This window comes from Stenella coeruleoalba, assembly GCF_951394435.1.
Source record: "Stenella coeruleoalba genome assembly, chromosome: 18".
Classification (NCBI taxonomy): Eukaryota; Metazoa; Chordata; class Mammalia; order Artiodactyla; family Delphinidae; genus Stenella; species Stenella coeruleoalba.
Window position 1 is genome coordinate 17592540 of NC_137164.1, and position 6474 is coordinate 17599013.

Genomic DNA, 6474 nt, shown 5'->3' on the forward strand with positions numbered 1-6474 from the left:
TTCGGAAGGGTCAACATCATTCCATCCTCCACCTGAGTGGGGGCCTTAATTCTTTCAGAACTTAAAGATTTATTGTTATGTATATTCCTTGAAGAACCAGGACCCTGCCCCAAGGCACTATTGTTTTCTTTTTTGTTCATCCCCTCCCTTAAGATCATTAATTACTGAGACCTGTTAAAGGGCAAGCATTGTGGCCAGGCTTAGATCACAAAATGGCTTAGGCCAAAATGGGCTCTCTTATGTCAAGAAAACCATTCCTGCTTCTCTTTTTCTGGGGAGCCCCCCTAACCTATCTGCCTACACTTTAGCAAAAGGACTGCTTTATCCCTCTTCCCATCACATAATAGTTGCTAAAAAAAGATGCTGATTAAGTTGCACAAAGGGGGCTTCCCTGGTGGCACAGTGGTTAAAAATCCGCCTGCCAATGCAGGGGTCACGGGTTCGAGCCCTTGTCCAGGAAGATTCCACATGCCGCGGAGCAACTAAGCCCGGGTGCCACAACTACTGAGCCTGTGAGCCTAGAACCTGTGCTCCACAACACAAGAAGCCACTGCAATGAGAAGCCCGTGCACCGCAACGAAGAGTAGGCCTCGCTCACCACAACTAGAGAAAGCCCGCACGCAGCAACGAAGAACCAACGCAGCCATAAATAAATAAATGTATATTAAAAAAAAAGTTGCACAAAGGCTCTCATCTGATTATAACACTGAAGTAGCCATTAGTGTCTCCCTTTACCAAGGAGGACACTGGTTCAATTTGCCCGGGGTTGTTGGACTAATAATAGAGTTGGGATGCTAACCTCGGTCTTTCCCACTCAGTAACTCCATCCAGGTCACTAGAAATGCTATTGATAGGAGGGGTAAATTGAAGGGCAATCCATAAACCATCAGTGATTTGGTTTTAACTAATATCTTTCCCTCCTTTTCTCTTTACCTCTCTTTCTCCACTCAAAGCTAATGGACAGCTTGGTTTTAACATGATTAAAGCAATTCTAGAACGAACAACCAGAAAGTAACAACTAGATCGAGGTTGCTTCCCAGAATAAGATTTTATTTGGATTAAATCCCAAATTCAGTCTGACCTGACGCTGTGGGTCAGCCCCAGGATATTTCCCAAAGAATAAACCAAGTTCCTCTCTATTTCCCACTCCTCACCAGGATGGCAAGTACTGGAGATGAAATGTCACAGACTTGAGGATCCAAAGCCTCCAACTCCTCCTTTCTTTGCCTGGGCTCTGAACCTCTGTGCATTCTCCCCATTCCCCTTCAGGAAAAGACAAACAGCCTTTGTTGAAGATGTGCATGAAGTTGACACAACCCTTCAAGACTGCAGAGGAGACTCCTTGGACAATCTTCAGAACTGGAGGTAACTGCCGTAGGCTTTCTAAATCAGCTCATTCTCACCTCTATAATGGTATCACAGCTAGGGTGTAGTTTCCTAAGTGTCCGAGAGCTTAAGTACTTCACAAGTTCTTTCAAGTGCAATTGTCTCTGGGTGTGTGTTGACACCTTTTCCACTCTCCTTATCCCAAGCCTGCCCCCAGCTTTAAAACCTTTCCCTAGGAGATCAATGTATCCCTCTAAAAGCACTCCCTTATTCAATTCTTAACTACAAGTCTGCCTTGGAAGGCCAAGATCAATCAATCACATGAATAGTATTGATTCCCTAAGTGCTTTCTTTAGTTTTTTTTAAATTAGTTTTTGAATAGATGATTTATGTACATTCTAATAATTGCAAAACAACAAAAGGTATATAGTGAAATACAAGTCTCCTTTCTCTCTCTATACCAATCTGTCACAGATTCAGAAAAGTTCTGTGCCCTCTTTTTTTTTTCTTTGTTTCTTTTACACAAATGGTAACATAATAAATACTCTGCTTTTCACCTAATATGACTAGGGGATGGCTCCACATCCATTCAGGTAGATTTGTGTAAAGGTTTTTGTGGCTGGAAATCATTGCATTTTATGGATCGACTTGTTACCAAACAAAGTTTGTGTCCCCAGGGCACAGTGAGGCCAAATAAACCAAAACATCTGAGTTTGGAGCAGAGAAAGGTTTATTTCAGGGCCAAGCAAGGAGAACAGGTGGCTCATGCTCAAAAACCCAGAACCTCCTGATGGTTTTGGGGGAAAAGTTTTTATAGGCAGAGTTTGGGGTGAGAGCTACAGGGTGTATGACTTTCTTCTTTTTTTGTGTATTTATTTTTTTGTATTTATTTATTTGGCTGCATTGGATCTCAGTTGTGGCACACGGGATGGATCTTCATTGCAGCACATGGATTTCTCTCTAGTTGTGGTGCACAGGCTCTAGAGCAGATGGGCTCAGTAGTTGCTGAACACGGGCTCTAGAGCACGCGGGCTTAGTTGCCCCGCAGCATGTGGGATCTTAGTTCCCCAACCAGTAATCAAACCCGCATTCCCTGCATTGGAAGGTGGATTCTTAAACACTGGACTACCAGGGAAGTCCCTGTATGATTTTCTAATGATTGGCTAGTGGTGAGGCAACAGGGCTGTGCTCCAGGAATTGTGCTCAGCACCAAGTTACATCCTCCACCGGGATGGGGCCTTAGTTCCTGCAGGTGAACTCAAAGATATTGTTATGTAAGTTCCTTGAGGAGGAACCAGGACTCTGCCCCAAGGCTGCACTATTGTTTCTTGACTGTTCCTCCCTTGTTTGTGCATCCCCTCCCTTCCCTGATTAGCAACTGTTTGAACCTGCCCTTTGGAACTCAGGCACAGATAGGATTTGTACCTGGGAGCCCAACAGGGTCCTGCTTGGTTTCAGACTAGGAAACTGAGGTCAGGGACTCTTCCCAAACCTGACTTCATATATTGCACTGTCTTGCAGTAGATTTGTGGGTGATACCTTAAGGGCAAAAATGTTTGATTAGAAACCATATAATCAACTTTTTGATTATAAGAGGCTCAAGGAGATAGCTCTGGTGAAGGAATATGCTCTCCTTGTATTTGACATGAAACATTAGGCTAAGTGTCAGGGTCCCCTCATCCCCCTTCCCTACCTCCTTATAGTTTTGGAGGCTATAGGTACTTATGCCCAAGGGAAAGGGCCAGGTGGGGAATTAAATGTGTTCCACTAAAGGAGAGATTTGTCTCAGTCTTACCTGTATCAAAGTGATCATGGTTTTCAATTTTATTTATTTTTATTTTTTATTTTTTTGGCTGTGCAGGGCGTGTGGGACCTTAGTTCCCCACCCCCATCAGGGGTTAAACCCACGCCCCCTGCTGTGGAAGCTCAATGTCTTAACCACTGGACCACCAGGGAAGTCCCCATCATTGTTTTCAATTATCATGAATTTTCTTTAAGCTATTGACCTTTGTGTTCCCTGTGGAGAGGCTGAGGCAGTCAAAGGTTGGGGAAAAGTGGGGTGGAATGAAGATGTGAGGCGGAGGGCTCCCTGGTAAAGGCTGATAGGAAGGCTGCTAGTTCTGACTTGAAATAGGATGGGAAAGTGGGGAGAAGCGGATATTAGGTGCAGGCAGATTCCAGGTAGGGTGGCTAGGCCCCCCTCCCCCCCCACTCCCCCCCCACCCCGCAGGTACTGCCACGCCTCCACTTTTAAGGCAGCCCGTTCGACCTCACCTGTCCGCTCTGAAGCTGCCCTACCTCCCCTTAACACCCAGGTGAGGGGGGCATCTCCCCTGGAGTGGTGTTTCCCAGGAACGTAAGACACTTCTCTAACCCTGCCTAAGGGGATGCTCTGGTTTTCCAATGTCTGAGATGGCCTGAGTGTTACCGTGAAGATCAGAAACACCAGGCTGCATGCTCCCCACTCCGGTCTAGGTAAGATTGGGCCATATCGTTGCCCTCCATCCCATAAAATGTACCTGGAAAAACCTTGTCATATTGTTTATGATTTACTTTAAGATAAATCAGCGTGGGGAGTGGGGTATGTATTTGTGTGCTGGTTTTGATTTATCCCCTAGGGATGGTTAGTTACTATCTTTATTTTTTTACTTTTTATTTTTTTGGCTGTGTTGGGTCTTCGTTGCTGTGCGCGGGCTTTCTCTAGTTGCAACAAGCAGGGGCTACTCTTCGTTGCGGTGCACGGTCTTCTCATTGTGGCTTCTAGTGTTGCAGAGCATGGGCTCTAAGTGCGCTGGCTTCAGTAGTTGTGGCTCGTGGGCTCTGGAGTGCAGGCTCAGTAGTTGTGGTGCACGGGCTTAGTTGCTCCATAGCATGTGGGATCTTCCTGGAGCAGGGATCAAACCCGTGTCCCCTACGTTGGCAGGCGGATTCTTAACCACTGCGCCACCAGGGAAGCCCCAGTTACTATCTTTAATCCAGTGGTCATTTTACTTGCCCCATCAGCAGCATTTAAGGCAGTTGCTCACTCCATCCTCCTTGGAACAGTTTCAGAACAATATGTTCTCCACAGTTTCTGGCCGCCTTCCAGGACAATCTTTCTCAGCCTCCTTTGCTGGTTCCTCCTCTTCCCCCGGACCTTAAAGTACCCAAGGATCAATCCTGAAACTTTGTCCCCATTCTATCTCCTCTCTTCTTGTTGTCTCAAGGGTTTAAGTGCCATCTCTGCACTGATGACTCCCAAATTTATCTACCCAGGCAGGACCTCGCCTCTGAACTGGAAACCCTTCTAATTGCCCAATTGACAGCTCCAATATCTCACTGGTCTGTCAAAACCAACAGGATTTGTCCCTCAAAACCTGCTTCTCTCATTTTCTTCCCCATTTTGGTAAATGGCAACACCACTCTAAAAGTTTTGGTTTTGGCCCCAAACCCCCCCAGACAAATAAAAACAAAATAACACAACCCTGGAGAGTTGTCCTTGACTCCTGTCTTTCACACCTCCTGTCTTACTCAGCTTAAAAACCACAGTCCTTACAATGGCCCATGAGGCTAACAATTGTGGATGTGACTGAATTTAGTCCCGTTGCCAGACTTGGTGAGATAATGGGGCAGGGTGAGCTTACATTCCCCACAGACCTCTCATTTTTGGAGGCTACAAATGTTTGCCAAAAGTGTCTAATAACTGAAAGACTGGATGGGCTAAGATCAGTCACAATAGCCTTATTTCCTTGCAATTAATTTCTTTTTTTAAAAAAAAATTGTTTTAAGAAATTTATTTATTATTTATTTATTTTGGCTGCGTTGGGTCTTCATTGCTGCACGCAGGCTTTCTCTAGTTGTGGCAAGTGGTGGCTTCTCTTGTTGTGGAGCATGGGCTCCAGGCACACAGGCTTCAGTAGTTGTGGCACGTGGGCTCAGTAATTGTGGCTCGCAGGCGCTAAAGCACAGGCTCAGTAGTTGTGGCACTAGGGCTTAGTTGCTCCTTGGCATGTGGGATCTTCCCGGACCAAGGATAGAACTCATGTCCCCTAAATTGGTAGGTGAATTTTTAACCACTGCACCACCAGGGATGTCCTGCAATTCATTTCTTTCTTTCTTTTTAAAATTAATTAATTAATTAATTTGGTTACACTGGTCTTAGTTGTGGCACACGGGCTCAGTAGTTGTGGCACATGGGCTTAGTTGCTCCGTTGCATGTGGAATCTTCCCGGACCAGGGCTTGAACCCGTGCCCTCTGCATTGGCAGGCAGATTCTTTATCCACTGCACCGCCAGGGAAGTCCTGCAATTCATTTCTTCAACAGCTATTTAATAAGCAGCTACTCTGTGCCAGACCCTGTTCTAGATGCCAGGGATACAACTCTGAACAAAACAGACAAAAGTCTCTGCCCTTTTGGACTGTACATTCTAGTGAGTAAATGGATGGCAGACAAAATAGCAACAAGTAAGTTACATAGTATTGTGCTGGGAGAAAGCTCAAGCAGGGAAGAGGGGTGAAGAATATTGGAGAGGGCAGGGAATCTGTGTTCTGTGTTGAATGAGGTGTTCAGGATGGTCTCACTGAGCAAGCAACATTTGAATAAAGGCCTGAAGGACACAAGGAGTGAGCAGCGGTGTTTGGAGGAGTGCATGACAGGCATGGGGAACAGCAAGAGCAATGACGTGACCCTCAGCAGGAGTTGCCTGCTCTCTTCCTTTTAGTGGCACAGTGAGCAAGGACGAGAGCGTGCTCGGAGTGAAGTCAATGAGGGCAGTAGGAGGAGATGAAGCAGAAGTGGGGCCAGTCTGGCTCTGGCCACTGAAAAGGCCTACTCACATGGCAATGCCAGGAGCAAGAAATACCCCTGGCACCCAGAATGTGGTCCCTCAATTCAATTGTGGTCACTAAAGGGAACCAGGGCTTCTGTGGATAATCACTGATTCCAGAGCTAGGGCAAGAAATGAGCATTTTGTCAAACTAGAAAGCAAGGAAGCTTTCAGAGATGACTGTGTTATGTCCCAAAGACTCAAGTCAGGAGCCAATGTAAAGAGACTCTCAATGTTCAAAGATGGAATAATTTGAGCATCTCCAATGGATTGAAATTCATCAAATATATTAAAATCCATGAGTTTATAATTATACCAGAAAAAAAAACCTCCTCATAGGTCA